Source organism: Miniopterus schreibersii (genome assembly GCF_964146895.1).
Source record: "Miniopterus schreibersii genome assembly, chromosome: 4".
NCBI lineage: Eukaryota > Metazoa > Chordata > Mammalia > Chiroptera > Miniopteridae > Miniopterus > Miniopterus schreibersii.
In genome coordinates this window covers 14,413,128-14,436,776 of record NC_138105.1, presented here as the reverse complement: position 1 = coordinate 14,436,776, position 23,649 = coordinate 14,413,128, and positions in this window count along the sequence as shown.

Sequence of the window (23,649 nt, the reverse complement as noted above, 5' to 3'; positions counted from 1 at the left end):
CTGGATGGTCATGGAGATCCAATTACAGTATATGTGTTTAATGACTGTTTTATAAAGGACAACAATGACTCAATAAAGGACAACGGTCAAAAGATGAAGAAAGGTAGACAAGAGTAGTGCCAGATGGATTCAGAATTGGTCAAAGGACTGCAACTAGATGATATGAAAATGCAATGCTCACCAAATATTCTTGCCTTCACCCCTGCTTTTAACTGTGTTATGATTAGATTGGTGTCAACAACTAGTCCCAGCCAGTGAAAAGCGAGCAGAAAAGTACATGGAGGAAGTATGAGTTATGAGTAAAAAATAAACTTTGGTGTGGAAGGTCTCTGAGATGTAGGGGTTAATTGGTCACTGGCACACAACTCAGCCTAACCCGTCTAAAACACTATGAGTTACTGCCGTCCTGGAGTTTAGTCTGTAGTAGAATGCTTCAGGGCTCCATTCACATCCACGCCCAAAGAAACTTTATCTTCAGTGGCTGCATGGTCCTTAGCAGCCAAGCATATTTAAGCATAACAAAAAGCTGCAAGGAGCAGCTGATAGAGATGATAAACTATCAGGCTCCGGAAAGATCCCAGGAGACTGAAACAATGACCCAAACTGAAAATCATGAAACTTAATTTGAGTAAGTGTCGTCTTAAACATCCACTTCCCAAAGACAAAACTGGAGAGACATGAGGGGGCAGCGGTGTGTATGAGAAATTCTGCAGGATATTACCGCACCCATAGTGTTCAGGAAAGGTACACACTGTAACGACAAAACTTAGTTTAATCTTGCATTAAAATGTGGTTTAAGTCAGCCACGAAAATTCCCATTCTCTTATGCTGGGCGCACACTCCTCAAGTGCAGGAAGCCATCTTCTTTACCTGAGGATAACAGGTCCTGGAAAAAAGGCCACTGAAGTGAATCCATTTCAATGAGGGTGCTGGACTTTTCCATTTGCCCTCCCAGTGTTTACTCTCCATCTTTCTCGCCTCTGCTCTGTGCCCAAGGAAGCTGGTCTGCTTGCACTAAGGCTTCCGATTAGTTTGGCCATTTGGAGGCACTGGCAGGAGATGAGAGGGCAGGAGGAGAGTGAAGTAAGTATTTCATTCCTGGCTACCTCCGTGGGGTCACTGCGGAGTTGGCTGTGTCCTTCCTACCAAAGGTGTTGCTCCCGCAGTTATCCTCTGACTTTGAGTCCCCGCTGCTCTCTCCACCTGGCTCCTGGGTCGCAGGAGGAGTTGAACCTTCTCACTATTGCTACCCCCAGGATGCTGTTTTAGCCTTTGGTGGTTGCTCGAGAACCTCTCCAGACCTTCCCGAGAGCAGACTCTCCTCAGTTACCAGTTTGCCTGAGTCTTCTGCTTCCTGCCAAGACTCTGACTGATCCAAATTAAGGAAAATTTCACAGTACATAGAAAACAAAAGGATAGTTTGATTGGGGATTTTATGTTGAAAAATGAAACTGAGCAGAAGGAAAGTAATTTATCTTATGTGCACTGAATTTATGTTGTAATTTTAACTTTGTACCATTTTTAGAATAAACAAAGAAAAAAAAGAATTTTCTTTTTGGTGTAATAGTCCCAATATAATTTTATGGCATTACTATGATATACCCTTTATTTTTGTTTAAACTTTCTTCACAATTATAAGCCTTTGCAAAAAAAATTTAATTTCTTTTGCAATTTTCAGCAAGACACCTAATCATTTTTCTTGAAATAATTCTATTTGAAGCACATACTATGCTTTACTTTTCTTTAATTTTAATTGATATGATATAATCTTGTCATGTGATCAGAGCAGTTCTCCGCTTTCACTTTAATTTCATAGAATTCCGTCTTTTGCTATATAGTTTTCAGTTTAATCTTGCAATGAAGCTGCCTTGGACAAATGGTCATATTCATTATAGTTAAATAATGAATATTATCATGTTATGACCACTGTCCTCCCCTATACAACTTCACAACTGCAATGACTCTGAAATCATGTCTACTGAGACCCATTCTGGGTATGAAACTGCGAGAGGCAAAGAATGCAACCAGCAGCCTCCAGAGGACTAGGTCCTTGTGGCTGAAGGTATTGCCAGCATTAAGGCTCTACATCTGAGTGGGTATGACCACACAAAGACCCAAAGATAAACCAAAAGAAAGCAGAGTGCAGCTAGAAGAACTCGAAGGAGTGTGCTATTTCACATGGCATCCACTATATATGGGCAGCCGAGACGGTTTAGTCCTTTAAGCCTGATTCGGAGAAAAAATTTACTAAAGGTAAATTGTTTTATACACACTAATATTAATAGCTTCTCCAATTCCAACCTTCTCTGATCACTATGACAAAACACATTACAAAAGAATTATGTGCAGAATTTTACATTTCTTAAGGGCCTTATTTTAGACTCTAGTCCACAAAGACCAAAGGCAGATACCCCAGCAATCCCTCAATGACCCATGTCAAACATCAAATATATTAAATCTACTACATTTTGTCTATCAGCAGAGAACCATACATTCTGTATCTTTTCTAATACACATGCTGATTCACAGAGAGGCTTTAATCATGCCAAGCAAATATGCTTCCGGACAAAGTTGAGAAAAGACAAAGTAAAGGTAAAAGAGAGACGCTATTATGCTAATGTGAGGCCGTTTGAGGCTCTTTTGCATTAAGGAGATAATGTTTGAACAAGCAGAAAGGGAACAACTAGTCTTGGTTTTCTCAGTTCCTGCCAATTCAGTTGTAATATTAGAAACTTAATGAGTAAAATGAGGCCTCTGGTTGTACAGTCTCAGGCCTTGGCAAGCTTAATGTTTAAGTATTCCTCAATGAAACGGAAATGTTTTCCTCTGAAAAGGTAAGAAGTCTGTCTTCAAATATCTGCACGTTTACCCTATGGGAGGGAATTCACGCGACACTCTTTCCATTTCTTAAGTGGAGTGTTCAGGAAATGGTCCTTATTACTTTGTATTCATCCTTCACAGACTTCATAATACGCCATCCTTTAGGAGGCTTCTCATTCAGAATCAATGTTCCCCATCTCGGGTCCCCATAGTACTTCTGTGGCTTTGCAGAGTCCTGGTCTCAGTCTACCTCCTATTGAAATTTGTAATCACCTATCTACCTTCTAATGTTAGATGATGGGCAACGTGTGCATCAGAATCATCAGAGAAGCTGTTTCAAGTCAAAGATGCTCAGGACCCACTATCAGAGATTCTGATTCAGTCCAGACTAAGAAATTTCTATCTTTGTGGGCACGAGTCCTGACCAAAAATCGAACCATGACCTCCTGGTTCATAGGCTGACGCTCATCCGCGGAGCCATGCCCGCCAGGCTAAAAAGTTTTCTTTGTAAATTAGAGAGTAATCAACGAATATACGTGATCCTGTAAAAATCAGTAACGATAAAAAGAATATTCAAATAAAATCGGTGAGAGCTGAGAACCAGGCAATGAATTCCATGTTGTGACAAATCTCCTAATAAGCCAGGTCATGAGGCACGCTGAGGATGAGGAGCAGTAAAATATGCCAGCTAGAGCATGAGCCCCAGAGTTGAGCTGCCTGGGTTTGAACTCTGACCCCACAGCTTACTGCTCCTGTGACCTTGGGCAAGCTCCTAACCTCTCCATGTTTCAGCTTCTTCACTGGTAAAGTAATCACCGTAATAGTAACTGCCTCATAGGCTTGATGAAAGGACTGGAGGCTTGAATGCCGTATGCAAAATGCGCAGGGCAGGGCAGGGCCAAGCAGGGCACGAGTGAGTGCGATGTCAGTTCATAACAAGGACCGGCTGAGAAAAGTTTGTTAGTCACTGAATTTTCTTTTATTTATAGCCTTCAAAACCTCTGCAGGTGACTGACGCAAAACTAGAGAAGAGATCCAGACAGAGGCACACTCGGGCAGCTTAGCAGGTGTCAAACTTTTCCCTTTCCAAAGTAAAATGAAGGTTCCCCGACAGCATTATGATAGCACTTATAAATGAGATTTCTGACAATCTGACCATCATGATTCAGCGCTGGTGACATCTATAATTATCCTCTGGAAATTTGCCCTAAGCTGAGACTTGTCAGAGTCTGCGAGCAGATTCTGCCTCAGAGATTTTTCTTTCTCCTGCTGTTCCAAATCAGTCAGTCATTAAAAACACTGGAGAGAAAGAAGTCCTTGGAAGTTGAACAGTTTAACAGTTGGTCATGATTAATAAGATGAATGAGAAAAACAGGTAAGAAACATCCAATAGATAGTCTCCATAGGGAATTCATCTTACTAGAGGAAAAGAGCGTATGAATAAAAATGTAAGTGTGCCAATTTGGCAAGATTAGTATCTCAAGAGAAATGATAATTAATACTGTTTATCATTATGATTAACACAAGAACTTAATGAAATATAAGGAACTTTGTGACAATTAAAATGAGCAACTTTGCATATAGTTTACTACATGGAAATAGCAATCAGAATACCACGAATTTAAATTATACACTAGTAATTAGAGTCAAATTAGAATATACATACGTATTTGTCTGTCTGTCTGTCTGTCTGTCTATCTATCTATCTATCTATCCATCCTTCTGTCTATCTATCTGTCTATCTATGTAAAATGCCTGGGTAATGCAACAAAAAAAGTTTTCCCACTAACAAAGAATACAGAATTTCCATCTCATTTTAATATTTTTCAATTAATTTTAGGGAGAGAGAAACACTGGTAGGTTGCCTCCCGGACCTACCCCCACTGGGATCAAACCTACAACCTGGGCATGTGCCCTGACTGGAAATTGAACCAGCGACCTTTCAGTGCACAGGACAACACTCAAGCAACTGAGCCACACCGGCCAGAACGCATTCTAATATTGACTGATGGTTAAATCACTGAGTAGGAAAGCAAAGACCACACTATCACTTGACAACCTGGACAAAACATTTTGGTAATAGATAACAGTGGTTTTCTGATTAAGCAGGTCGTGAAAACAATAGCAACTAAGATTCAGAGTATTTCAGGACACATTTCTAAAACCCACCCACCTGGTACTCCTCAACCCCAATCCACTCAACCTACAGCAAGCAAGTAAGGTGCACCTCCACCGTTACAACCTTATCTCTTGTCACCCACCCGATTTCAAAAAAATAAGACATTAATCTAATACCAAATCTAAATAAACATAATAGGTTATTAGCACTAGATCAATACCCACATTAGTCTTGACCTCCTCATTTTCTTGTTTTTAAAGTACCACCTGGGGGTAGTCGATGAGTTCTACAATCTACTAACCAATACATCATCATCTTGTACAGCAAGATGAATCCTCCGTTTTTGCAGGTGCCATCACCTGAATTATGTCAAAAGAAAAACAGAAAGGTCTCTTACTAAGAATAGACAAACCTTGTGTTTCCATAATCATGTCTTCTTCTTGGTTTTCACGAAGAAATCAAGTTTTAGGAATAACATCATCTTGCATGAAAGAATGTTACTGTTCTCTTATCCAGAAGTATCACTCAGAAGCCTTTTAATGAATGACAGATGTGATCATCCAGACGGAGAATTACATTAAGCATGATGACTCTATCCAGGCAACCTATTACAGGGCCCAAACACAGCAGCGCTGAAAGACGGAGGTGATGACCAGCCGTAAGATTGCTTGTGATGGGTAGGCAACGCAATTGCTAACTTCATCTGACAAGTAGTCAATTCCCTGAGCTTAAGTGTTGTGTTTTCTCTTTAGGGACTGCAACCTTCGGCTTGATCAAAAAAGCTAATTAATAATAAACTCTGTTACAGGGAATTAGAACTGACAGCTTAATTCTGTATTGAGTTATGACAATTTTGGTGCTGAGAAATTTCACCATGTCCCATCAGTAAATATGTGATCGCCTCAACTGAGGTGATCCAAATAATTACCCCTAAGTATGTCATATGTAGGAACCTATCCTACAGATATATTTGCATATATGCTACATCATATGTTGCAGAATTACTTACAAATTTAAAATGGAAAACTGAATGTCAATTATCAGTAAGGTAAATGTTCAATAAATTAGCATGTAATTAAATTGTTACTAAATGTAAATTACAAGAAGTCAGGATTTTTGTCTGTTTCCTTGACCAACACCAGAGGTTGGCCAACTCTTCCTATAAAGGGCGAGACAGGAACTATTCTAGGTTTACATGCTATAGGATCTGCATTGTAGCTACTCAACTCTGCTCTTATAGCAGAAAAGCAGCCACAGACAATATGTAAACAATGGGTGTGGCCATGGTCCAATAAAAGTTTGCTACAGAACAGTGACAGGCTGGATTTCACTCAAGGGCTGGAGCTTGTCAAACCCCTGCTACCAGGAATCGGAAATCACTGCACTTCATCTGCATAGCACCCATCGTCAAATGTCTCCATGCCCTTCTACTCAGTAACAGAGACTAACATTTACCATATATTTGTGCCTGGTAAGTCTGTCCCAGGCACTTGTCAGAGTAACTTTTATGACAAAAGGGTGACGTGGGGGGTTGTTGTTAGTCCCATTGGCCACAGGAAGAACAGAGACATAAAGGGTCACATGGGGGCCCTTGCTTCCAGAGCTGAGAAGTGAGGGAGCAGGGATACATCATCTCATTAAGTCTGCAGCCCTTCGTGATAAGCTGGGCCAGGAGAAGATGCAGCTTTAAGTCATTAAGCATGAGACAAATGGCAGTCAAATTATGACTAATTGCTCTTGCTTTACAGAGGAGGCGGCAGAAACCAAAGTGGAACTGCAAGACCTGCACAGCAAATATGTTTGGAGTTACTAATAGACCCTCTCCCCTTGATCCTGCAGAAGGTCATTATCACACTGTCTTTCAATTAAGTCACTGTCCCCCTCAAGTCAAAACAGTGACCTGGAAAATTGTTTCTTGAAGGCATTTCTTTGTCTCAGTGAAACAGCCCCAAATCCTCACTCCTCCCAAGGCTGCTTGTCACCCTCACTGGCTCCTTACCCCAGTGGTAAACTTATAGTTCTACTGGGGCAACAGCGAGGATAACATCGCAGGGGGCAGTGATCATTAATCTATTAATCAAGGCTGCCAATGCAGATGTATGTATCTTGTTAATAAATTGTAAAAGCATCTAAGAATTAGCAGCTTAACCAAGTTGGATTTGATGAGGAGCTAAAATGACAAGCTCCTCCCCCAACATCCAGGCAGATTTTTCACCAGCTCTGTGTAGGAAGCTGTAAAAACATCACTCACAGATAACTGCCCATTAGCTGCACATTCAGTAAACTTCAGAGAACCTCTCCCTGCCGCTGCACTGCAATTTCCTGCAAACCTCCCACTCACTGTAAACCAGAGCTGCCTTCCACTTCTGGAAATCCGCTGGCAGCCCAAACCGGAGACATCTCACACCAAAAGGCAAATAAATTCAGGAATTCTCAGAGCAGCCATCAAGAGAATTTTAGAATGATCTCCAGCATCCTTCCCTGACTCTTCCAGGTTCCAGCTACATAAACTGCTCAGTTGTCGTAACTGTGATCCCACTATAATTTATTAATCATGATAACATGAGTGCCATATTTCTTCAGCTCTAACGCATGTATTTTTCACCTTCCACTTTTTATGTTTCACATTTCTCACCTCAGGAAGCATCTTGCCTGTTAGGGTTGAATATAATAATATAATAACTATTTAATATAGTGCTATGGCTGCCTCCTTTTTCCCTGTAAAATCAATGGTGCATGTTAAATTTACGGCACCTTGAAATCAAGAAAATGGGGTAAAAACTTGAATATGTGAAAGTTAAGATTCCTCCACTGCAATCAACAGAATCCAACTCTGCTCACTCAAGTTTGCAGAGGAGTCAGTGGGGAGTGAATTCCCTGCAGTTGCTGGAACACTGGAGGCCCAGCTCCAGCTGGAAGAGCCAACTGCTCACTGGAGGAGCTGCCTCCCTGTTCCATGAAGGAGCTGCCATGGGCCAAACGATTAACTTGTTTGCGTCGCCGTCGTTCCTGTCCTTTGTCCCTATGCTGAGGATTCAGTTCCAGAAGAGCGAGCCCGCCTGATGAGTCAGGTTCTGGGCCTGAGCTGTGCCTGCAACTGGCGGAAAAGGAAGGGACCAAGCAGTGGCCTCCGGGATACCTATGACTGCCATCACCAGATGGCAGGGACCCGAGCTCACTGCTGCTCCGAGACCACACAACAGAGAGAGACGATCCCGAAAAGGAAGTCGTGGCAGAGTGAAGAAAGTGGAGGGTACGCGGGTGCTAGCGTGCACCCACAACTTGGATATTGAGATCACTTTCTTATCAGCTGCAGCCTCTGGTTAGAGTCTTAGCAACCCGGTGAGATGAAAACAATCAGCATTATCACCCTCATGTTCTATAAGAGGAAACACAGTCCCAGATAGGCTCAGTGACCTAGTTTATCGGCTGGTGTGTGTCAGAACCTGATCCTTCTGACTCAGTTTATACTGATTCAAGACAAGAGCAATACAACTGGAAAGGAAACTTTCCTATTGTAATCCTTCCTAATACCTTTGGGGGGAGGGTTTCATCCACAAATTTAGTCAGCCTGAGAAGTAACCCCCAGCCCTTTGTGATTATCTTAGGTCAAGAAGAAAAGCTGCCAGGGAGGTAAAACCAAATCCAACTTGCTGTGACATCTTCGATAGAAAACTGAATTCCTCTTGGCCTCAGCTTCCTCAGCTGTGAAATGTGGAATCACTTTGTTTGACAATCTCACAGATTTACAGAGGAGACAAGATGTAAGAATATAGATGTAAGTTCTTTGAAAGCACTGAAGGCTCTTTTAGTTGTAAGCCTGAGTGACCATTTGCTGGTGGGCTACAATTTTATGAGGCACAACTTAGGTTTTCATTATGCGGGCATAGTTTATTTGAAATTTGGCTTACCTTTTTTTTTTAAAAAAAAAAGAAACTAGGATAACACATGGGCTCATTAGCACAAAAGCATTTTCTTCACAGTAACCAATTGTGTATGCTAAATTGTGAGTTCAAATCTCTCTTGCTGTGCATAATTCTTTGTACACTAAATGCTACCATAAGTATACCATGGACCTGGTAACTCATATAATGTCAAGGATTTGAGGGAATTAATTGATAGTTGGTCAGGTAAAGTCATTTCCAGAATCCTCTGAAGCATTCCATCTTTTTTTAAAGAATGCTTTACAACAAATTAACAAGCAAAGAACATGGGTTTTGCAGCCAGGCCAATGTGGGTTCAAATACTAACACAGGCTTTTGCTGGCCACTTGATCTAGAACGAGTAACATAAATTCTCTAGTCTTCATTTACCCAAATATAAACATGGAAGTAAAATAGATATTTCACAGGATTACTACAAGACCCAAAGATAATGAATCTCAAACATCTGGCCTTTGGTAGACACCTAGGATCCCAAGCCAGCAGTCATCATTATCGCCGTCACAGTCGTCATCATCATCAGAAAATCATAGCATTATTATTATGTGGATGATATCATTTAATCTTCACAATGCTAACAGATACTTACGTTTTCAACAGATGTGGAAACTGGGTCTTAGAGAATTTAAGTCACTTTCTCAAGGTCAAACTATCAGTAAGTAATAAACTTGAGATTTAAACAAAGGTCTGAGCACGTGATCTTAACACTGAACTATGCTCTCAGTATTACTGTTAACATTACTGCATTTTCACTATCTTTATTATGGGATATATCCAAACACAGTTCTAAGTAAAATCTGGAGAGCACACGATGCAGGAGCTATCTCTCTGAATGGCACTCAGTGCTATGGGAAAGGAACAGGGCATTGGATGAAGACCTAGGTTTTAGCTAGGTCTACCTCTTCCAAGTCATGTCACCTTAAATAAGTCTTCTGCTGAGCCTTAATTTTCTCATCGGTAAAATGAGTTTAACAACAATTATCACATGTCAAATATAAAAAAGTGTATGATAAATCTTTGTACGGTATAAAACATTTTATGAACATATTTATGTTTATATTTATGTTACTTGTGTTAGTTTTGCTGCCGTTTATAGGAGCCAAGTCATAACTAGATCTATGGAAGCTACTTTAGTCTGTAATAGAGTGAGGGAAAATGTTTCTGGACCCACTAAAAGAAAAACCTGCATCAACTTCATCCCATTGTGAATGGCAAAGAAAAGCATCCAGTCCAAAGTTTTATACCTGCATGAGCATGATGTGACTCCAAAGGCCTATGAGACTATTAAACAATGACAACACTAAACTGCTTCATCAATCTGTCACCTCAAGATCAGAGAATTCAGAAGTAGCGATGCAGTCCGTAGATGTGATTAGTGCTGTGCAATTCTGTTACTAAAAGATTCCTGAGTCTCAACTCCATACAGTGTTCTTGTGGCTACAATATTACTACCAATTTTCTCTTCCATTATTTTATAAAACTAGAAAAGGTGGATTTGACTCTCCGAGGCACCAATCCCTGAAACCGTGACTCCCTGTCAGTAAAAACATAACCACCTGGAAACCTGGAAAATGAAGGGAGCTGTATCAGACCTTCATGAGCCTGCGTGACAGCCCTCTGCAGGCCCCACGCTTCACCGAGCAGTTCTGTGCGAGCATCGCGCTCGGGACTGGCAGGCAAGCTCTCACATCTGCGCGCCCCGGTCTAATTATCTGCCTAAGCAGTGCTGATCGTAATTGCCCACGGTGGCTGATGGAGCCCAGCGAGTGGCTCATGTTGCAGCTGGCCCCTCAAAACAGGCCTCCTGATCCTACAGTTATTCTGAAGATCAGTGTGACTATTTATACTGCCTTCTAATGCAGTAAACGGGGCTGTGCAGACTACAGGTTGGAGTCATAACTGAGTTAAATGGAACAATCATCTTGTACTATCCATGACAGGACTCTGCAAGAAAGTATTTTGGTAATGAAAATTAACAGAATAACCTATGTATTCCTCATGTAGAGCAATGGACTGAGGTGCACAGTACTACAGTATTTAATCCATGATATCAGCATTATATTAGACAAAATATCTAGTAGTAAACTAATAGGTCTGTTATTTACAGGAACTAAAATAACGTTCTTCTGAAAATTAACAAAGACTGTGCTTTGGATTCCTCCTCACTGGGTCAGATGAACAGACAGGGAGTCTCCAAATGATAAGCTACAGGAGGGTAGGGTTATGTCCATGCTGTTCAACCATATTGCAGGCACTTTCTAACCACTGTTAGTGAGTGAGTGAGTGAGGTCAGTAAAGGTAACCAAGTTGCCAGGATCAGAGGCCAACATTAGGAGTGATCTTCTAACAGTTCTTGAGAAGGAAATTTTCCAGCTGTTTAATTTGGTTTAAGTATTTTATCCAAGTATAAACTATGCAAGAGCATCGCCAGGGCCCCGGAAGTACTGTGGGCACACAAGACTCCCACCTGGCTTACGAAACTGACAGAAGTATCCTAGGCTTCCCCGTGACCTGAGCTTCTCTATCAGCCCTCCTCTCCAATCCCAAGTTCAGGGGGCTATGTCTCCATGGTAAGATCTCATTCTCACATCCAGTTTTGGCTACATGGACCCATTCTGCCAAGTCGTGGGTTTTTCTGCAAGCAAGACAAATTTTTAAATAAACTTCAGAATTCAAAACCCAAGTTAATATAAAAAAGGTTTTGACCTAGATGTTTTAAGAGTTTAAGTGAAATATGTAAGAACAGAGTTCAGAATCAAGCCATTTCTTTGTTCAAAAAAAAGTAGTATTAACCAACCTTTCCAGCTTAAGTTAATACTGGTCAGCTAATCCCTCATTAGATAGGCTTCATACTCTATAATTAAATTTAATGACTAGGCATCATGATGTATAGTGCTGACTTATGATTAACAATATTCTGTCCACACATTCACATGTGAATAATACTTAGAAAGTATTTCTTCTGTATGAAATGTTTATAATCATTATAAGTAATTATTTGCTATCAGGTAGATTAGAGCAGATGAATAATATTTAAATGCTGATGATCTAGGCCTCAAACCAGTGCCTTCACTATATCCTGTAATGCTTACAGAATTGTTTTCTAAGCAATCAGGTAATTCCAAAACTTTAGCGAGCATTTGATTTTCCAAGAGAGCTGGTTAAAGTACAAATTCTGGGACTCTACCCAAAAGACTGTAATTTAATGTATCTGAGCAAAAGGAGCCCAGGAATTTTCATCTTAAATAATGATCCCAACTGATTCTGATGCATTAGGGTAAGTTCTGTACATGGGTTTATTCTTGGGCTGCCCATTTATTCTAGTCATAATTTTGGGAGACAATCAATTCTAAAGTGTTCCAAAATTATGGAGAAAATTAATATGGGACATGTGTGAAGGGGGTAGAAAAAGAGGAGTCTGGGAGAATTAATTGTTCTTTCTCAAAGAACATGAGACTAACACAATTTGAAAAGGAATAAAACACTTTTCAAACAGAAAGATCTTGCTTCTACTTTTAGCTCAAAAATCTTAGTTTTACTTGGGGTTGGAAAAGAGTATTCCGCCCACCAAAAGATCACAGAGACAATCAAGCTAAAAATTGGTATAACAATATATAAACCAGGATGCAGTGCATGAAAAGAGTATATTTGCAATAAATATTTGTTGAGTAAAATTTTTTAAATACCTTAATTAATGAAAAATTATAGTAGCTCATATAAAGAAATATATTTTTGTAGACATCAGGATTTTCTAGTTAACAAAGTTTTCTTATAACGTAAGTCTGGGGTCTGTTCTATAAAACTATAGTAAGGTTGAAAATAGTGCTGTTGTAACTTTTACAGCAACCTTTTTACTGCAAGTGACAGAAACTCCTGTTTGAAGGGGATTTATCAAAAAATAAAAATAAGCACGGATGGTATGGCTCAGCGGTTGAGCATCGACCCATGAACCAGGAGGTCAGGGGTTCGATTGCCAGTCAGGGCACATGCCAGGGTTTTGGGCATGTTTCTATCTCTCTCTCCCCCTCTCCCTTCCTCTCTCTAAAATCAATAAAAACATATTTTAAAAAATAAAAGAGACAATAGAGATATTTACCAAAGTAGAAAGACCAGGAGTAGATCTTCAGACTTCAGATACACCTGGATCCAGCAACATAAAAGTGTTTTGTTTTCCAAAATCCTAGCTCTTCCATCTCTTTACTCTTCATTTCTCTGTGCTTGCTCCATTCTTTAAATTAAATTTATTGGGGTAACACTGGTTAATATGACCATATAGGTTTCAAGTATATGTTTCTATGATACAAGATCTGTTTCACTGTGTACCCACCACCCTAAGTCAAATCATCCTCTGTCGCTATATATTAGGCCCCCTTAACCCCCACACCCCTTACCCCCTTCCCTCTGGCAACTACCACACTGCTGTCTGTGTCCATAAGTTTTTTAAGCAAACTGTCTCCTCATGGTGACAAGAAGGCTGACATTAGCTCCAATTCCACATCCTATCCTAACAGTAATTTTACCAGAAGAAAGGAGAGTACCTGTATCCCAACAGCTCAAGCAAAATTTCCCCAAGTGACCTCTGACTGGTCATGATTAACAGGACTTAGGCCACACATCCATCACTGAACAGTTATTGTGGCCATAGACACAAGCTTAGGCCTGAGACAAACCTACCCCTGGACCTGAAGCATGGCTAGCAACACCCAAACAACACGGACTGAGAATGGAGGAATAGCAGATCTCAAAGAAAAATTAAGGTGCCATTACCAGCAGGTAAAACGTACTATAGAAAAGCTACCTACTACAGATACAGTGGAGCCGAAGCCCTATGGAATGAATCAAGAGAAATGAGCTTTTATTTTGGCATGTAAAAATACCTTTGTAGTTAAAAAACAAGAAGACAACAGTGACAAAATAAATTTGAGTTGTTATAGTAAAAACATTCAGTTGGGACACATTCTTTATAGTCCTATATCAAGATAAAAGTTCAAAGAATTTTAGGGCTAGACGGACCTTCAATACCACTTGGTCTCATTAACTGGGTTGCAGATAAAGAAGCTTAAAAAGTTCAGGATTTGGCTCCTTTCTACATGTCCATTTCCATCTCTCACCATTTAATTCCTTATTCTGCTCTCTAGCCCTCTATTGTCAATGCAATAGCCATGTGTTATTGAGTACCTGAAATGTGGCTAGTTTAAACTGAGATGTACTCTATAAAATACACAGAAAACTTCAAAGACTAGTATGAGAAAATTATGTCAACTCTTTCATTAAATATTTTTATATTGGTTACACAGTGAAATAATATCTGGGATATTTTGGGCTGAATAAAATATTGTATTAAAATTAAATTCATCTATCTCTTTTTACTTTTTTAGTGGACCACTAGGAAATTTAGTTATATCTGTCATGTTTACCTACATGACTCACATTTACGGCTCATGTTAGGTTTTTATGGGTCACCACTGTTCTACCCACACTGTGTTTTGGTAGCTACAAGGTGCCACACTCTTTCTAATTTCCTGGCCGTTGTATATATTACCACTGCCTGGAACACTCCTATCTCCTGGGCATCCTCAGGACCCAGCACAAGTCATCCTGTCAGGATGATAGTCCCCTTCCATGTGTTCCCATAGCCCTCTGTCATCATTTTCCTTACATCTGTGTTACCATCTGTTGAACTGTCTACCTTCTAAGTCCCTTGAGTTCAAGCACCAAGTTTTTCTAGTTCACCACTGTATCCTGAGCACCGTGCCTGGCATACAGTAAGTGCTCAGCAAATACTTACTGGCTAATGCTTAATAACTGGGGGTAAGTTACTCGGTCACAGTTCCCCAGAAACTCAAGTCTCCTCTTGCCTTCCAGGAATAAGAAATGTATCCTGTATTTATATTTCTGGTCTTTAAATTTTCTGAAACTTACAATCCTTGTCTTCACTCCTAAATGGCAAGAGTGGTTCGTCTACATTTCTTCCTTACGGGTGACACTGCAGGGATTCTGTCCCAGAGAACTGGAAGGGGATCCTCTGGTGCAATCACACACAGAGCACGTTGGGGAGCTAATGGTATCTGCAATCAAAAGGCATGTATGAAAGCATCAAGACAAACAGCTGTCCTAACATTTAAAACACACTCGATACTTACTTTCCAGCTCCTTAATTATAAAATCAATAGAGTGTTAATGATCTAAGCATTAGCTTGCTCCCTGGGAATTCCCAAACCCTTCGTTTTAAGGAATAAATTTATAAGTTGCTCACTTTACCCAATTTGTCAGAACAATTTCCATTAGAAAATATGAATATTTAATGAAAAAAAAACTGGTACAAGCCACTTCTTGTAAGTATATAATGACTTACTGGAAGAAGCGAGATATACTAGTGAATTATCTCATTTACTATTTCCATCATGTAACAACCATCTGCAGATGTCTTTGAATACTGTCCCTTGCTTTGTTGTGATGAGTTTATTTGGTTGCAGGTTTTTGTTTGTTTATTGGGCAATAAAGGGACATCAGGGATGTACAGGGTGTTTCTCTAGACGAGAACCATTGCAAAAATATTTTAAAGTTTTCTCAAACCCCTGTTGTGCTGTTTCTTCCCACCAGACCCCACTGTAAATGAAATAATTACATGTGTATAAATGTAAGAGATTAACTTCAACATGACTGTGTAACTTACAGTTTACATCTTTAAAAAGTGCCTTCACATGGTTTACCTCATTGGCCCTCAGCTGAGGTTACTGTTATTCCCTGTTTACCAAAGAATCAGCAGGGCGCTGGAGAGGCCACATGCTTGCCAGAGCCAAACTCAGCCCACGACCTGAAGTTTAGTCTCGTTTCCTCTACTCCAAACTTCCCGATACCTGGGACCCCTTTAAACCATCTGCTTTCACAACATCTCTAATTTCATCTTGATTTTATTATTTGCCCCTTTCCTGTTCAACTCAGAATGCTTGGCACATAGGAAGTGCTCATTAAGTGTTACCTATATGGCTCTTTCTTTTAGGGTGAGGTTACTGAATAGAAGGGGCAATTTGTTAAAAGTGGGATCCTTCTGAGGCAGGCAACCAAGCTTCTCATTCCACAGCTCCAAGTTCATACAGTCTGCCCTATGATGCCATGGTACTCGAAGGCAGAGGGCTCACGTAAGGTCATAATTTAAAGCCCTCATTGTCTCATGAGAGCTTCTATAATGATGCCAACACAGCAGGATGATTCCCCTTTCTGGGCCAATGGGAAGGTACATTTAATGCCTTTTGCTTTCAAGCAAGGTTGGGGTATTTTTGTCTGTTTTCACTAATGTTTTTTTCACCTTTCTGATTTTCTTCACTTTTATATTCAACTCTCTCTTTTCACAAAATAGTGCTTAAAACCCACTAAGAACTTCCCTGACTGTAGTCCTTGGTAAAGCCCTCAGAACTGGATAACAGAGGCCTTGGAAAAAAACATTTTCAATCTATGGAAAAGACTACCTAAATATGTTTTTCATTTTGCCTTAAAATGTGATTTTTGTTCACATAGATAAAAATGGATCCTAATCATGGTACTCTAATCCGAGAGTTTGACCTTCTGGCCCAGGAGAGATGTGCATTAACCCCAAGTCAGTCCAGTTTCTCTCTCTCTCTCTCTCTCTCTCTCTCTCTCTCACACACACACACACACACACACACACGTTTCTCTAAATGGAAGGAAAGGGGGAAATCACAGGCGAAGGGGAAGGGGAAGTGTGATGGTACATGGTCTTAAGGGACTAGAGAGCTTATGTTTGGTTTTGGAAGCTTCTCGTTTCTTCAATGAATGTTAGAGTGCCTAATTTGTGTAAAATACTGCTCAGAAACTTTGTACTCTCCTAGTGTCAGAGCACAGTGTTTTAGAATTAAACTCTGTATTGGTTAGTTTGTTACAGCTAGTACTAGTTTGTTAAAGCTGATATTAGTTACAGCTAGTTTGATATAGCTATTAGTTAGTGCTAGTTTGTTACAATTAAACTGTAGTGGTTAGTCTGTTATTGCTGTAACAAACTCCAACACTTCATTAGCTATTCACAAGAAAAGTTTATTTCAGGCTCACTAAAATCCCAAACCAGTGTTTGTAACCTGCAGGCATTTCTCTTGCACGTGGAGCTTTAGAGACTTGGACTACTTCCCTCCTGAGCAGTACTGCGTGCCATTTATGGGCAAGAACGCAATCACAGGATCACACCTACTGCACTGGAGGCTGGAAAATGTAGTCTGATTATGCATCCAGAAAAAAACACACAGATGTGATGAACAGTCAGGAAGTTTCTACTATAAGCTTTGCAGTCAAACAAATCTTGGTTTGAATCCTGGCTCCATAACTGACTGACTGTATGATCAGGGACAGGGAACTTAAACTCTGAGGCTCTTCATTTAAAAGATGAGGATTATAGTGTCTCCAAATGTTTGGTTGCGAGGATAGTGATAATAATATTAGCAAACTTCCAACATGTCTTAAGTACCAGGTGACATCCCCAGCGCTTTTCACATTATCTAATTTTCACAATCCTATAAAGCAAGGGCTATTACCATTATCTCTATTCTATAGACTGAGCTTGTAGTAGATGGAATATAAAAAATTCTTCACTCTCCCCATACCCCATGCTATGTGATTTTGCAGTGATTCTCATCAAAAGATGGAATCCCTACCCCATGAATCTTGTCTGGCCTGGGAACTTGGTTCAGCCGAGAGAATGTGACAAAGTGACACTAGCAAACCTGAGCCTAGACAACTAGCTGCTTTGGGACCCCACGGCCACCATGTTGAGCAGTCTAGGCTTGCAAGGTAGAGGAAGGAGACCTTGTGCAGAAGGGCTAGCTTGGGGGAGGCTCACCTAGACTGACCCATCCTCCGAGCCAACTGGCCAGCTCATCTGGGACACACGAGCTGGCCGAAATGAAACCAACCTCACCTGCCCAGACCAGAACCACCCAGGCAACCCACAGGCTCGTAAGTTTGATAAATTCTATCTTAATCTGCTTTGGTGTGGTTTGTTACACAATATTATTTATGTTAATAAATAACTGAGACTAAAGTTCCAAAAGGCTGTACTACCAGTTTAGCATCACCTATCTAATAAGCTATAGAGCCAGGAGTGGAACCATAATCTGCAGAATCTAAAACCTCTGTCCTTACCTACTACAATATGCAAAGATAATTATCTCATCAAATTGGCTGAAGTACTCAATAAATGAAAGCCATTAATACTATGCTCTATTATCAAACGCCATATTACAAGGGCAAACGAATGTCGCCTTGTTAATGTCAGTTGCTCACAGTTGTTTCTCCAAAACCAGCACTGTTCCTGACATGTAATATGTCTTCTGTAAACATTTACTGGATGAGTTACTGAAAGTTGGCTCCTCAAATAAATCAGCAACGAAGCTTGCCCTTGAGTAGCTGAGAATCTAAAAGGGAAGATGAAGCACAGACACAAATAATGGTAAAAGATGGAAAGGGTTAAGTGCCACAGGCAAGGAATCAGTAGAGCGTCCTAGGAATTCAGAAGTAGGAGAAATGTCTTACTGCAAGAGAGATAGTAAAATATTTCCCTAAGATGATGATACTTGATTTTATCTTCAGTGCACGGACTTTGAGCATATGAAGATTATGAGCATGGGACACTCCAGACATGGGGACATCAAGAAGAATCCATGAGAGCAAGAAACAATACTAGGAGCACAAGGAAACTGGCTGGTGTCCACCGGATGAAAAACAGATTCGGTCTACTTCATGACTCAGAGACTTCACGCAATTGAACCCCCAACCCTGCCTCACAGACTCACAACTGTCTGGTTCTAACTCCTGTCCTTGATTCATCTCTTCCTTCCTCATTCATTGATTCTTATTTTCACTCATTTAGTCATTCTTTCCACAAACAGTATTTATTTAAGAACACAGCGAGGTACCATTTCCAAAGATTACAAGGAAGACTGCATTTCATCCACTTATTTTAAAACAGAGTATAAAGTTTTGAAGGCAAGGACCACCACTTTTACTTTTTCATTTATCAAAGCACCTGCCACAGAACAGTGCTCAAATGCAAGCTGAACACACAAATAAAAATACTAGCTGGTTTTACATCAATAAAAAGGTCATTAAGAGAAAACCAGCCCGGTTTTCCAACAAGGTGCTCAATTAATGCTCATTATCAGTTACTTCTATAAAGCTTAATTGTATTTCTCATTGAATAAATCCATGTATTAATGGAAATCATCTATGCCCACTTACTGTGCTGGGCATCAGGTCCAGGAAGCTGTCTAAAACATGATGATCATGATGATCTGCACCCTTGAGAAGCACAGAGAGGTAAGGACCAGGGACTGGTCTGGATTCTGAGAGTCCACCAGTAAAGGACACGGAGAAGGTCCTTGTTCTCGCAGAGCTTCCAGACCAGAAAAGGGATATGTACAATAAAGAAAAATACAATTACAAAACCTTTACGATAATTCCCAAAGTGATACATGCTACAAGACCATAAAACGATGTAATATGACAAAAAGCTACTGACTTTAACCTCTTTAGATAGGTGCTCAGGAAAGACTTTCTGAAGAACTGACATTTAAGCTGAGATCGGATGGACAAAAAGGCATCAGCCATGGGACAATGTGAGGACAGGGTGTCCTAGGCAGTGTGAGTGACAAGTGCCAGTGGCTTACGTCTAGAATAAACCTGATTAGTGCATATATAGCTAACTATTTCAAGTGAGGTAAGTACTTTAAGAAGGACTTTAAAAAAAAGATATTCACTCTGATGAAAGTTCAAAGCTAGCCACAGATCAGAGTGAGCACGCGTGTGTGGAGTGTGGATGTGCCTGCTCTGTTAACCACAGATTATCCGTGGCTGTCAACCATGAATTGGAGGACACCCCTAATCGGCTTGGCTTCCTCTCCTGCTCTGTCGTGCTGTCAAGGTCTTGGATGCCTGTGTTAAAATGGCAATCTTAACCATGCGATGTGCCCGCCCATTCCACCCACCACAGGTCAGTCCCTAACCAGACTCTTTGGCACCTCAGTGCCATCTGCCAGCATGTTTTTATTCACGAGCGTAAGGTGTATGCTCATGCTCCCGCCAAAGCAAGTCATTTGTGGTTATCACCCCAGGAGAAAATTTGTTGATCAACGTAAATGAAACTAACTTAATTTAGGAGTTTTATATTAAATGCCTACTGAGATCTTAATTGAAATTTTTATGTTATCCATGACAAATTATTTACAAGGCTCTATCTACCTCTGCCTATAACAAGGACACAGACACACATGCTTCCCTTGTCAGACACATTTCCAACTCTCATCCATCTCCCTCCATCACTGATCTAAAGCTTAGAGTGGAAGTAAGGGCAGCTATGTTCCTATGTGAGTCCCCTAATTGCTTTCACCAAGAAATTGGTCTAGGTGCCTAGTTAAAGCATGGGGCCAAAAAGCCAATGATTTCATTAAGGAAAGACAGGCCAAGTCAAGAGCAAGATGATGCTATCTTCCCAGAACCCTCAGAAGAGGTGTCCTTTCTACTCATTTCCATAAATGGCTGTGCTTTTTCTATCACAGAATTTATGACACCTGACTGTTGTAGTTTAGTTGAGGGCCTATCATTTCCCTTACAGTACAAAGTCAGTAAAAATAACAACTGTAAGGATCTTGCTCACATTATCCCCAATGTCTAGCTGGTGTCTGGAATATTTACATTCATAATTTGTTGAATTAATTAATGAAGCAATTTCACAGAAACACTTTCTCAATATAAAACAAATTCAGGCAATGAGTCTAGAGCTCTTAAATTCTTACTTTGGCCACCACATAGCACATTCTCCATGTAAGAGCATGAGCTGCATCATGGTATATTAGAAAGCTTGAGGAAAATGCATTGCACATGTATGTACAATGTGTGTGCTGTCAGTGCACAGCTCATAAAGTTAAGAAAATGGCAGAAAAGGCAACTCTATACATCAGTAGAAATATGTCTTACTACTCCGTTCGTGGTGATATTTCCTGGCAGTTGTGTTAAGGACCAGCTTTCCAGGGGCCAAGGCTCTTTCCTGCCATAGTCCTCACAGAGTGGGTGTAGAGGACTGTGAGTTATCTCTGAACCCATGCCATTGTGCAGGCCGGGAATGACCTAATCCGAGGGGCGCTGCCCGCTGTGCAGATGTCACAGATTTCTGTACCTACTAGGACAATTTTTTGTTGTCGTTTTTAATCCTCCCCCAAGGATATTTTTCTTCCATTAGCTCTTAGAGAGAGTGAAAGAGAGAGAGAGAGAGAGGGAAGGAGGGAGAGAAACATCAATGTGACAGAGACAGATTGATTGGTTGCCTCCTGTACACGCCTGGGATTGAACCTGCAACCCAGGTATATGCCCTTGATTGGGAATTGAACCCAAGACCCTTCAGTGCGCCGGCCGGCACTCCAATCTCTGAGCCACACCAGCTAGGGCACGATTGGAAAATTTTAAGGCAGACGTGAGTAGTGCCTATTCCAACAAAAACAGCATACTATTGTCAATTTTCCAGTAGGTGGAAATAAAGCACTTGAGCCACCCACTGAATACACCACAGATAGCCTTTCAATAAATGCCTTTTTGCTTTAATTGGCCAGAGTCAGTTCCTTTTATTTCAACTAAAGAATTCCACCTGATTTCATAAAGCATCATCATTAGCTATTTAATTCAGCTTCCAGTAACAAATAACTTCAGTTTTGCCAACTGGCCTCCAACAACAGCAAGCCCTGTTCAAGTTAGTAGTAGCAATAATACTTTGTAGTAGCAATAATTGTTTTAATATTAAAAACAACTGCATCTTGTATTTGTACATTTTACATACATGATCTCATGTAAGATTTATAACAACTTTGAGAGATAGGTACTAAGGTTATCTCCAATGTACAGATGAGGAAACTGAGGCTGGCTGAGGTCAAATAACTTTCCCAAGGGCCACAGCCAGTATGTGGTAGAGGCGGGTTATCATCTGACATCCAGCATCCTCTCCCTGCACCGACAGAGCCTTTCACGCGAGACGTGAGAGCCCCCTCAGCCTACAAAGACAGTAGGGATTACATGCACCATCACCTGTACCCTCAGTGCTGATATGATGGTCTCTGAACACACCAGGTTACCAGGCAACCAGCTGTAAGATGAATAGCACATTGGGAAGATGAAATGATTTAAAAGAGAATTAATTGATCCATTTTACTTTCAGAAATATGCCTCAGAACCTTATCTCTGCCATTAGCTTTCTCTCAGTAATGATACACACTCTTCCTTTCTCAAAACCTTAGCAAGTTTTATTTCCATCCAATTTTTTTTCATTATTTCAGTGACATCAAAGCTTGCAGATTTGATGGGAATGCTTATAATGAAAAAATCTATTTAAATTTTTGTAAGTGATACCTCCATTCTGCCTAACACCACTGAATTTTTTCCCAGTATTTCATAAAAGATGTTAGTTAAAATAAAGTCAATTGACCTATCATCACACCCCCATATGGAAGACATAGGATTTTGTGTGATTAGCTTGACAAATCAATTTGTTAATATCCAGTTAAAAGTTCCTTTACCCAGAACTTGTTCCTTTCTTTGTGCTCTTGCCTAGACTTTCAAAATTTCCTCCTTGGACATTTAAAGTCCCACAAGTTCAGCCTATCTATTCAAAAATGCAATTGTCCAAACTTTCCCTTTTACCTGAAACTACATAAACAACCCAAAAACACACATGCACATACATATACCCCCCAGTTGAAAATAGCCATCTATTTATTTCAAATTCCATACTTTGAATGCATTGATTACTTCGTAAGATCCCCTGAAATTAGTATCTTGCAGAAGATACTGGAAAACAGACACAAATGGATCATATACTCGGGATATGTACTAGTAGTAATCAGTGAGTATGCATAATATTCATCCCAAAGTAACTGGAAAAGTGCATGTAAACACGAAATGAAAACATAAGCAATGATTTAAGCAGATATACGGATGAGAGTGTCAGGCCAGCAGGAAAATGACAGACGCATCGTGAGTTTTCAACCCTCACCCCTTGCTTTGACGCAGACGGTGTTTAAAAATAATCAAATCTAAAGAAATAGATCAGGAGAAATCACTTTAAATTCTGAAATTTTAGTTTCTCTCGGAAACTGAAAGATCTACTACTACTAGACAGAAACTCCTCTGTGGTAATAACTGGCCAAGGCTGAGTAGAGGCTGCTCCCTTTAGCAGACAGGGCAGGTTCGACAGAACCCACCCCTCGCTGTCACATTCCCAGTCTAGCCTACTTCATTCATTCCCCTTCCCTGCCTGGTCCCTATGGGCATGAGATTTTTCAGCCCCTAGTCTAGCCCCTCCTACCAACACTTGTTTTCAAAACTTTTCCTGTATCTCTGGTATTCTGAAACCTTGACATGAGCCTCTAATACTTCTCTCTCCCTCACTGCCTGTGTCCGGGGTCACCATACTTCAGTATTCTGACGTGATTCTGTTGCCTAAAACTTTGTTTCCACCACTGCTTATAAAAAAATCCAAACACCGTAGCACGGCTTTCTAAAATCTTCCATGATATCCTCCCCCTACCCTCAATGCCCCCGCCCCCCCCATTCAACAGGCCGTTCCCCCCCCGCCGCGGCTGTGTGGGACCGTCCAGCACTCCTTGCTCCGGCTGCCGCCTCTGCCTGGAGAGCCTTTCCTTCCCGTCCCTTCTTGCTCTTCCCCTCCCCCTTTCACCCCCTGCCCTACCAGACAAAATCCCAGCTCTCAAGAATATCATA